This window comes from Amblyraja radiata, chromosome 45 (genome assembly GCF_010909765.2).
Source record: "Amblyraja radiata isolate CabotCenter1 chromosome 45, sAmbRad1.1.pri, whole genome shotgun sequence".
NCBI lineage: Eukaryota > Metazoa > Chordata > Chondrichthyes > Rajiformes > Rajidae > Amblyraja > Amblyraja radiata.
The window spans coordinates 5,376,333-5,388,871 of NC_046000.1; positions in this window are offsets into that span (position 1 = coordinate 5,376,333).

A 12,539-nucleotide genomic window follows, 5' to 3' on the forward strand; every position below is an offset into this window, starting at 1 on the left:
TGCCTATAAGATATAAGGAACATAAGCCATTAAGGCTTATGTACATATGTACTAAATATATATACATTAGAAACACGTATATATATTATATTAGACTAATTGGGACCCGTTGGGTCCCAGCATCACACGGGAGGGCTGGTCACCAACGCAATATTCCACCTCTCCACCAATTCCAATATTGCTCGCCAGTGGGGTTGGGGGGTGGGGGTGGGGGTGGGGGCTGTTTGTTGTGCTAGTATGGGAGTTGTGGGCCGAAGGTACTGGTTTCCAGAGGGCTAGTGTAGACATTGTGGGCCGAATTGATTCTTGGGCTGGCAGCCAACTGTTGCAACGATTTTAAAAGCCAAGGCAAGGCAAACAATTGGGCTGCAGCCACCTGACAACCAAAATTCATTTTGTGAACACAAACTTGTTAAAAAGGCGAGGCAAACAATTGTGCTGCAGCCACCTGACAACCAAACTTCATTTTGTGAACACAAACTTGTTAAAATGGCGAGGAAAACAATTGGGCTGCAGCCACCTGACAACCAAAATGCATTTTGTGAACACAAACTTGTTAAAAAGGTGAGGCAAACAATTGGGCTGCAGCCACCAGACAAACAAAATTCATTTTGTGAACACAAACTTGTTAAAAAGGCGAGGCAAACAATTGGGTTGCAGCCACCTGACAACCAACATTCATTTTGTGAACACAAACTTTTTAAGGATTTAGTGTACCTTCACACACTTTTTAACGATGCCTCATAATTTTACATGCTTCTATCATGTCATGTCAGCTTCCTTTACTCCAGAGCATATAGAATACAGCCTGTCCAATCTCTCCTGATAACTCAAGCCATCCCAAGCAGGCAACATCCTAGTGAATCTTTTCTTCACCTTCTCCAGCTTAATCACATGCTCTCTGTGGTGTGATGACCATCACTGCACACAATACTCCAAGAGCAGCCTAACGGACCATTAGTACAACTATAACATGGCGTCCCAATCCTTGTACAGTGCCTCGGCTGATGAAGGTGTTCCTTCCCACTCTTTCAGTGAATCCTCTTCAGATCATATAAAAACACATAACCATATAACAATTACAGCACGGAAACAGGCCATCTCGACCCTTCTAGTCCGTGCCGAACACGTATTCTCCCCTACTCCCATATTCCTGCGCTCAGACCATAACCCTCCATTCCTTTCCCGTCCATATAACTATCCAATTTAACTATCCAGATCCTTCTCACTTTTCACATCCAGCCTTGATTACCGTCATCTATTGAGCTGGGGTCAAGGAAAGAGCGTTCACGTCGCGGCCCTGTTTCCACCAATCTTTCCACCACCACGCACACGAAGCACAAGACAGACACCATTGTATGCAGTTACCTAGAATCACTACCAGGTAAGGAAGGCGAGAATTACACTCAGAACGTGGTTGCAATATGGGACATGGTGCCTGAGAATGTGGTGGATGCAAGAACACTCACAGTAGTGAACAAGTATCTGGAAGAGCACTTGAAGCTTTGAAGTGTGGAAGGTTATGGACCAAGTGTTGATAAACTGGACTGGTACAGTGGGGCTCTTGATCGTCAGTATGGAGGGCCACATGGGCCGTCTCTGTACTGTACAATCCCATTACCGAGAGGTGTGTTCAGCTCTGGCTGAACAACTTCTAATCTTGTGTGTGGACTCGATAAGAAGATCTATTGAGCTGGGTTTCGTGTGACATCAGTGACAGAGCCTCCACACTCTCAAGGTGGACAGTCATAAAGATTGAAAGAGTCAAAGAATCATAAAAGAAACAGGCCCTTCAGACCAACACGTCCATGCCGACCAAGATGCCCCACCTGAGCTGGTCCCATATATCCACATTTGATTCATATCACTCTGAACTGTCCAGACCTACATACCTGTCCAAGTGTCTTTTTAAAGTTGTTATTGTCCTTGACACTTCCTATACAAGTAACCACCAACCTCTGTGGGGAAAATCAGTGCACTCCTGGTGAGGCGATTTTACACCAGTCCAAAATGCCTGCCCCTTACTCTGAACGTTGAATCCAGACATTTACCCTGAGGAAATGCTGGGACTGCAGTTATTTACAATATACATCAATGATTTAGATGAAGGGATTCAAAGTAACATCAGCAAATTTGCAGATGACACAAAGCTGTGTGGCAGTGTGAACTGTGAGGAGGATGCTATGAGGGTGCAGGGTGACTTGGACAGGTTGGGTGAGTGGGCGGATGCATGGCAGATGCAGTTTAATGTGGATAAATGTGAGGTTATCCACTTTGGTGGCAAAAACAGGAAGGCAGATTACTATCTGAATGGTGTCAAGTTGTGAAGAGGGGAAGTACAAGGAGATCTGGGGTTCAACACTCACTGAAAGCATGCAGGTACAGCAGGCAGTGAAGAAAGCTAATGACATGTTGGCCTACATAACAAGAGGAGTTGAATATAGGAGCAAAGAGGTCCTTCTCCAGTTGTACAGGGCCCTAGTGAGACCACACTTGAGGCAGGAAACATGTTCCCGTTGTTGGGGGAGTTCAGAACCAGAGCCACAGATCACGAATAAGGGGTAGGCCAGTTGGAATGAAGATGAGGAAAAACTTTTTTACCTATAGAGTTGCAAATCTGTGGAGTTCTCTGCCTCAGAAGGCAGTGGAGGCCAATTTTCTGGATGCTTTCAAGAGAGAGTTAGATAGAGCTCTGAAAGATAGCGGTCAGGGGACATGGTGAGAAGGCAGGAACGGGGTACTGAATGTGGATGATCAGTCGAAGTGGCTCGAAGGCCTCCTGCACCTATTTTCTATTGAAACCCCTGGGTCCCTCAGAATATTAACATAGAATGATCCAGCTGGAAAACAGGCCCTTCGGCCCAACTCACCATGCTGATTAAGAATATAATCCAACCAAATCCCATTTCCTCTTATTTGACCCATATCCCTCTAAACCATTCCCATCCATGTACACATCCAAATACATAGATACATAGACAATAGATGCAGGATAATTTTATATGCTTCTATAACATCCCCTCGAATCCTTCAAAATTCCAGTGAATACAAGCCCAGTTGCTCAGTTCTTTCATCAGATGACAGTCCCGTCATCCCGGGAATTAATCATGTGAACCTACATGGCACTCCCTCAATAGCAAGAATGTCCTTCCTCAAATTAGGAAATGTCCTAATGTCTTAAGTTTCCTAAAATGTCTTTAAATATTGTGATCGTGCCTGCCTGAACTATTTCCTCAGTTAACTTGTTCCATATGCCATCACCCTCCATGTGAAAACAATGGCCCTTGGGTGTCTATTAAATCTTTCTTATCTCACCTCAAATCCATGCCCTCCAGTTCCTGATTTCCATACCCTGGCAAAAGGACTATGTGGGATCACCCTCTCTACGTCCCTCAGAATTTTAAAAACCTCGAAGACCAATTCTCAGATTTCCACGATCTAAGGGATAAGGTTCCTGTCCAATCTCACCCCATAACTTCAGGTTCAGACAACATCCATGTAAATCTCCTCTGCACTCTTTCCATTTTACTGGCATCTTTCATTGACCTTGGTGACTAAATCTGAACACAATACATATGCAGCACCACCAACATTGTGAACAACATCAACATCAACATCAACGAGCAGAGATTTCAGGGGGTCACTAGAAATGGAGGAGATTACAGGCAGAGTGAGGGGAGAGGGTGAAGGAGGGGTTGCTGCACAAGGATGAGAATGGTAAAAGTGAGTGAGGGAGGGAGGGGGCCGATAGAGTGAGGCACTAACACACACTCACTGTTCACTGCCCGGCAAGGAGGAAGAGAAGACCCCGATGGATGTCCACAGTGGAGGAGCAGTTAGGCCCACAAGACTCCACCAGTCAGGCCGCAGATCCACACGAGAATGGCAGAGAGCAAGGACCAGCTCGTCTGATACAATCGCCGCCTTCTCTATCTCTGTAAACCACAAGAGCATCCGTGCGATCACCTCTCATTCGTCTAAACACCACAAGTACCGAGCGAGCGAGCGAGCGAGCGACCCCACTTCAGTTCCGTCCTTAACCTCAGGCTCCATCCCCGGGCCCAGGCCGCTCCCCCTCCATGGGCCTCGTCGCCGACCCGCGCCCGGACCGGCCGGTTGCCGTGGCAACGACGTCAGTGACGGGACGCGGCCTCTGTGAGTGACGTCAACGCGCAAATTGCTTAGTGAATGTGGACACAAAATGATGTAGCAACTCAGCGGGACAGGCAGCAGCATCTCTGTAGAGAAGGGATGGGGGACGTTTCTGGTCCACACCCTTCTTCACACTGGATGGGGATAAGGGAAACGTGAGATATAGACGGTGATGTGGAGAGATAAAGAACAATGAATGAAAGATATGCAAAAAAGTAACGATGATAAAGGAAACAGGTCATTGTAAGCTGTTTGTTAGCTATATTTAAGAGGGAGTTAGATGTGGCCCTTGTGACTAAAGGGATCAGGGGGTATGGAGATGGGATACTGAGTAGGATGATCAGCCATGATCATATCGAATGGCGGTGCAGGCTTCAAGGGCCGAATGGCCTGCTCCTGCACCTATTTTCTATGTTTCTATGTTTATAGGGTGAAAATGAGAAGCTAGTACAACTTGGGTGGTGGAGGTTGCACGGCAGTCGGGTCACGACCCATGACCTGTAATGTTGCCACACAACACCAACTGGAGTACACACGGTTAACTGCAGGTAAACACTTACCATGGATTCCAGTGTAGCGGGCCCATCTTCTGTCCCAGCATCCAGACTCCACGCTGACTGGTTCCACACTCGCGGATCCCGGGCCGTCTATCCCCGCGGCCGGGGGTGGGGAGGAGTTCGGTGGGGGGGGGGGGGGGATGCTGATATAGCGCGGTCAGTGAATCTGGGTGGCGGAGGATGGGCAGTGGGGGGGGAGGGTCAGTGACTCTGGGTGGCGGAGGGACCAGACTGTCCCCAACTCTGCTGCAGCTGACGGGGACGATGCCTGGTGGGCAGGGATGGCCAGTGGGGGTGGGTGGTCATTGGATGGGGGGGGGGGGGGGGGTCAGTGACTCTCGGTGGGTAGAGAGACCAGGTTGTCCCCAACTCTGCTGCAGCTGACGGGGAAGTTGCCAGGTTTTCGTCCGCGTGTGTCCGCTGCCCGGAGCCGTGGCCCCGCTCCACCCGGCCCCGTGTGTGGGGATTGTTGATCCAGAGCCCGTGACAGTGCGGCCACACAGGGGGCAGGGTGGGTATAAGGTGGCCGTGGCCGGACAATGCTGACCCCGGGGAGAGAGTGGGGGCTGTCCCGAGGGATGCGCTCCTTCAGCTGCTTACACCTTGGTGCTCGGGTTTAGAGCAAAAATACTAGAGCATTTGTTTCAGAGCGCTCTGTCACCTTCCACAATTATTTACAGTGGAAAATTGGCCATTTCGGCGGTTTTTAACAGGTAACAATGTACTGTTTCATGTGTAAACAGTGTATGCCGGAAGCTGCCATGTCCTCCAAATGGATTGAGCTGCTCCGTGCATCACGCGCTTTGACCCGATGACCTTGCGTGCAACCCCCATATCGAGCAAAGTTCCCATAGCAGATCTTTGATATCGAGAGGGAATGCTGGGGCTTCCTGAAGTGAGATAAATCAATATTAATACCACTGGGCTGTAAGCTGCCTAAGAGGAATATGAGATGCTGCTCCTCCAATTTGCGTTTAGCCTCACTCTGACAATGGAGGAGACCAAGGACAGAAAGGTCTGCGCAGGAATGGAAAGGAAAATTAAAGTGTCCAGCAATCGGGAGATCAGGTTGGTTCATGTGAGCTGAGCGAAGGTGTTCCGCGAAACGATCGCCCAGTCTGTGTTTGGTATCGCCTGTAAGTCGACATCTTGAAATATGGATACAGTAGATGAGGATGGAGTTGGTGCAAATGAACCTCTGCCTAACCTGAAAGGACTGTCAGGGTCCCTGGACAGGGTCGACAGAGGAGGTATAGCGACAGATGTTGAATCTTTGCAGTTGCATGTGAAGGTACCTGGGGAGGGGGTGTTTTGGGTGGGAAGGGATGAATGAACCAGGGAGTTGCAGAGGGAATGGTCTCTGCATCAGTCGGAAAGGGGTGGAGATGGGAAAATGTGGCTAATGCTGGGATCCCGTTGGAGGTGGCGGAAATTTCAGAGGATTATGTGTTGTATGCGACGGTTGATGGGGAGGAAGGTAAGGACTAGGGGTCTCTGTCTCGGTTGTGACTAGGGGAGGGGGAGGAAGGTCAGAGCAAGCGGTAGCGAGGAGACATGAGTGAGGACCTCGTTTATGATGGGAGAGGGGAACCCCCATTCCCTAAAGAATGAGGACATCTCGGATGTTCTAGTATGGAACATCTCATCTTGGGCACAGATGCATGGACGGGCATTGACAGAGGAATTGGCAGTAAGGGATAGAGTCTTTGCAGGAAGCAGGGTGGGAAGATGCGTAGTCGAGATGGTTCTGAGAGTCAGTGGGTTTGTAATAGATGTCAGTCAGTCTATTTCTTGTGATGGAGACTGTGAGATCAAGAAAGGGGAGGGAGGTGTCAGAGATGGTCCAAGTACATTTTAGTGCAGGATAAAAATTGGTGGTGAAGTTGGTCCATGAGTTCTGCATGAATACAGGAGGTAGCACCGATGCAGTCATCAATGTAACAGACATAGAGTTCGGGGATAGGGCCAGTGTATGCCTTGAACAGGGATTGTTCAATGTACCCTTCAAAGAAACAGGCATAGCTGGGGCCCATGCGGGTGCCCATAGCTGGGACGACAATGGGCTACGTGTTCGGCTGGCGACCGGAAGGTGGCCGGTTCGAATCCCGCTTGGAGTGCATTCTGTCGTTGTGTCCTTGGGCAAGACACTTCACCCACCTTTGCCTGTGTGTGAATGTGTGTGAGTGATTGGTGGTGGTCGGAGGGGCCGTAGGCGCAGAATGGCAGCCACGCTTCCGTCAGTCTGCCCCAGGGCAGCTGTGGCTACAGAAGTAGCTCACCACCACCGAGTGTGACTGAGGAGTGAATGAATAATGCGATGTAAAGCGCCTTGAGTATTTGAAAAGCGCTATATAAATCCCATCCATTATTATTATTATTATTATTATAGCTACACCTTGGACTTGGATTCTTCAGTGAAGTTGTCTTGCATCACGTGACACGGGCGGCCGCAGCGCGGGGGGAGGGGCAGAGAGAGCTGTCCATCAGAGGCGCAGCCGCGGGCAGTTACTGCGCACAAGCAAATCACAGGGACGTTTCGCTGTAAAATCTGCAACTGGAGAAGCGAAATAGAAACTAACTGCAATAGAAAAGTGAAAAAAATATAATATCGTTTACGAGCAAGAAGCAATGAAAAAGATCAACGAAAATTAATGATCGAGATAAAGAACAATGAAAGGTGAGAGATGCAGCCAGTCAGAATTGTGTAAACAGTAAACGTGAGATAAAATAAAACTGATCTGATTATGGGGGCAGAGTTAGTGTAGATAGAGACAAATATCCCTACAGACAGTCACCTGAAAATGAGAGGGAGAAAGCATAAAGGACTATGTGGGACAAGTTTTTTACAAAGAATAGTGGGGGTCTTGTTCGCATTGCCTGCGTTGGTGGTGGCAAATAAAATAGTGATGTATAAGAGGCTTTTAGATAAGCACATGGATGTGCAGGGAATAGAGAAGTGTGGATCATGTACAGGCAGATGAAATCAGTTTAATCAGGCATCATGTTTGGCACAAACATTGTGGGCTGAAGGACCCGTACTGTTCTACATTCAATCTGGAAAGAGACACTGGTGGTCTTATACTGCATAAAGAAGAGTAAATCCCAGGGGCCTGGTCAAGGCTATCTTTGGACATTGTGTGAAACCAGGGAAGAAAATGCAGAGGCTCTGCAGAGATATTTGTATTACCGTTAGGCATGGCTGAGATACCGGAAGACTAATGTGGTGCCTTCACTTAAGAAAGACTGTTCAGGAAAGGCGGGGAACTACAGACCAGTGAGCCTAATGTTAGTGGTGGGAAAGTTACTGGTGGGGATTATGAGAGGATCCACTTGCATTTGGAAAGGCAAGGACTGAGGAGGAACAGTCATGATGGTTCTGTGCATGAGAAATCATGCCGGAAGAATTTGACTGGGTTTTTCAAAAAAGGGACCATGGAATTTGGCGAGGGAAGGGCAGTAGATGTTGCCACGTGGACTTTAGCAAGGCCTTTGACATGGTCATGTATGGTACACAGGTCCAGAAGTTAGACCAAAAGGGATCCAGGGTGAGCTATTCAATCGATAGAAAACTGGCTATAGACGTGGTTGTGTTGAGCTGTTTTAGAGTTTGTCCTATGACCAGTGGTGTGCTGCAGGGATCAGTGCTGGGTCCACTGTTGATTATCATCTATGTACATGATTTACATGAGTATGCGATTGCCTTGGTTAGTATGTTGATGGATAATAAATGAGTGGTACAGTTGACAGTGAATACGGTTATCTAAGATTGCCACAGGATTTAAATCAGCTGGGACAGAGGCCCAAGGAATGGCAGATGGAACTTAACTTGGACAAGTGCATAGTGTTTCATTTTGCCTGAACAGTAAATGTCACCAGACTGCAGGAGGGATGTGGTTTTGCTGGAGAGAGTGCAAAGAAAATTCAGCAGGATGTTGCCTGGACTGGAGGACTTTAGCCATGGGGGGAGCTTGGAGAGGCTGGTCTTGTTGTCCTTGCAGCAAAGGAGACTGAGGAATAACCTGATGGCTGTATATGAGGTTATGAAACACATGGAAGGGTAAATAGTTCAATAGGTAAATAGTCAATATTGTTTTCCCATGGCCGGTGTTTCAAAAACATGAGGGGACAGGTTTCGGGTCAGGCACGTGGATTTTAAAGGAAATCTGAAGGCTTTTTTTTTTTTTGCTTTTTTTTTAAACATTTAAAAAAAATTTTTTATTAGAAGTTAATACAATACAAAACAATACAGTGGCACCTAATTTTAGGTGCCAACTATGTCATACCATAATCCATTCCATGTACAACCTCTGGTTTTATGTTATGAGAAGGAAGTAAGCAAGACAAGAAAAAGAAAACAATAGAAAGGGGAAAGAGTGGAAAAATAGATGGTAGAAAGTAGAAAAATGTGAAGTGTGTATATAAAAAATAAAAAAATAAAATAAAAAAGAAAAGGTGGAAAGTAGAAATAGAAGAGAAGGCCCCTTAAAAGAGAATATTTCAAATCTATATTCGGAGATGTAGATCTATCCACGTCATGAACTGAAATCAGCAATCCTTATGGTACCGCTGCATCACATGATTCCAAAAAGTCGATGAAAGGAGACCAACTCCTTAAGAATTGGTCATATTTATCTATTAGTCGGAGTCTCATTTCTTCAAGGCGTGCTATGTCCATCATATTCCTAATCCACATTTTAACAGTTGGTATAGCTGTATTTTTCCAAAATTTAAGTATCAATTTCTTTCCAATTATTAACCCATAATTAAAAAAAACATTTTGGTGTTTATTTAAATTGGTATCTTCTCCTATTATTCCAAATATAATCCATTCCATTTTGGGTTCTATTCTTGACTTGAAGAGCTTTGTAAATATATCAAATATATCACTCCAAAATGTATTCAACTTTGTACATCCTACAAATGAATGTGTTATATTAGCGTTTTGAAACAAACATTTATCGCATCTGGGAGAGACGTTTGGATAAATTTTATTCAACCTCGTTTTTGAATAATATAGTCTATGTAATAATTTGAATTGAATTAAATTATGTCTTGTATTAATAGAACAGTTATGTGTATTCATCAAATACTTTTCCCATCTATCCTTCGAGATCTTTATCATTAGCTCATGTTCCCAATCTTCCCTTAGTGCTTCTGTTGAGGGTGATTCTCTATATAATATATTATTATAAAAGTATGATATTAATTTTTGTGAATCAGCCTTAATATTCATTGCTTCTTCTAAAGGGTCTAAAAATATAGTTTGAAATCTATGTGTATATTTCTTCATAAAGTCACATACCTGTATATATTTAAAATATTGATTATCCTTCAATTTAAATTTTAATTTTAATTGTTGAAATGATAACAGTTTACCCAATTCATACATATCCCCTACTTTCCTAATCCCCAGTCTATCCCATTGTTGATATGTGTTGTCGATGAGAGAAGGTTTGAATGCGGGGTTGTTCAATAGTGGGGTTAGTACTGATAAATTATTTAATTTCAAGGATACTTTTATTTGTTTCCAAATTCTTATTATATTGTGAATAATTGGGTTCTTCTTATATACTATACTATTCAATTTTATCGGTGAGAGCAGGATCGTTCCTATATCGTGCGGATAGCACTCCTCTTTCTCCATTCTTATCCACTCCAACTGCTGAGTGGAACTATCCAGCCAGTACATTATGTTCTTAATATGCACTGCCCAGTAGTAATACATAAAATTAGGTAATGATAAACCCCCAACTTCTTTAGATTTGCACAAATGCTTTCGTTGAATTCTATGTGTTCTGTAATCCCATATAAAATTAGTGATAGTGGAATCTAGTTTTTTGAAAAAATATTTTGGAATATATATTGGGATCGCTTGAAACAAATATATTAATTGTGGTAAGAAAGTCATTTTTATAGCGTTAATTCTACCTATCAATGAGAGCGGAAGTGTTTTCCAAAATTTAATCATATCATTCAGTTTATTTAATAGTGGTATAAAATTGGCACTAAATAATGATTTGTGTCTTCTCGTAATTTGAATACCCAGATACTTGAATTTTTCTGTTGCAATTTTGAAGGGGAATTTTAGTAAATGTCTCGAATCCTGTGGTTTTAAAGACATAATTTCGCTTTTAATTTATTCTATATCCTGAAAAAGAGCTGAATTCCTCAATTAGTGTTAATAAGGTGGGTATACTTGTTTGTGTATTAGTAATATATAAAAGAATATCATCAGCATATAGTGAAATTTTATTCTTTGAATCCTTAGTGTTATATCCGTGAATATTCGGATGATTTCTAATCCTTTCGTCCAACGGTTCTATCATAAGGGCAAATAGCAATGGTGATAAGGCACACCCTTGCCTATTACCCCTTGATAAGTAACATTTTGGAGATAGCGTATTGTTAGTTAATATTCTTGCCGTAGGTCTATCGTAAAGTAGTTTAACCCATCTAATAAAATTCTCTCCCATATTGAATTTTTGGAATACCTTGTATAAATACTGCCATTCCACTTGATCAAATGCCTTCTCTGCATCCAGCGTGACAACTGAAATATCTTCATTGTCCTCATTATGAGAGTACATTATATTGAAAAGCCTTCTCAAATTATTAAATGATTGTCTTTTGGGTATAAATCCCGTTTGATCCGTATTTATTAAATTGTTAATATAATTATTTAGCCTTCTAGCTAGAATCTTTGCTAAAATTTTCTGATCCATATTTAGTAGTGAAATAGCTCTATAAGAACCCGGTTCATCTAAATCTTTATCTTTTTTTGGTATAAGTGTTATTGTTGCTTCTGCTAGGGTTTCTGGTAGTTTATTTTCGGTATAAGCCTGCGTGTATAAATTGAATAATCTTGGTATAATTGACTCCTGAAATCTTTTATAAAATTCATTACTAAAACCGTCTGGTCCTGGGGTCTTCCCATTTTTCAGTGAGTTTATTATTTGTTTTATTTCTTCACTAGTAATCCGTGCTCCTAATTGCTCTTGTTCTAAACTATCCAATTTTGGGAGCTTGCAATTATCTAAAAAATTTGTAATTTTACTTACATCTGTATTTATTTTAGATGTATATAAATTGTGATAAAATTGGGCAAACCTCTTATTAATATCCTTAGGCAGTGTTAAAAACTCACCCTTATCCGATTTAATTTTAGTAATAGTTTTTTCCTTTTCTCGTTGCCTCAGTTGCCTCGCAAGTAGTTTATGTGGCTTATCCCCAAATTCGAAGTGTGCTTGTTTTGTAATTTGGAATAATCTTATTACTCTAGCCGATAGTATTCTATTAACTTTATATTTCAATAAAGTTATCTTATTATGTTTATTTATGGTTGGGTCAGTTGCATTGTCCAGTTCTAGTAGTTTTATTTTCTGTTCTATCCGCTGAAGTTCTCTTTTATTTTCCTTATTTTGAAAACTTTGGTAAGAAATTATGACGCCGCGAATATATGCCTTGAAGGTTTCCCATAATAGCGGTGCAGAAATACCCGGCGTGTCATTTATTTCGAAAAAAAGTTTTATTTGTTCTTTTATATACTCATAAACCTGCGGGTTATTTAATATATGTACATTGAATCTCCAAAAAGGTTTTATACTCGGCATTCCCTCAATTTTAAGTATAAAAGTCAATGGTGAATGATCAGAAATAATACTATTATGATATGATGGTTTATTCGTATACGGGATTAATTTTGTGTCCAATAAAAAATAGTCAATTCGCGAATAAGTTTTGTGAACTGATGAATAAAATGAGTATTCCCTACCGCATGGATTTGCTATTCTCCAAATATCAGCTATGTTATTATTTTTTATATAAGTATTT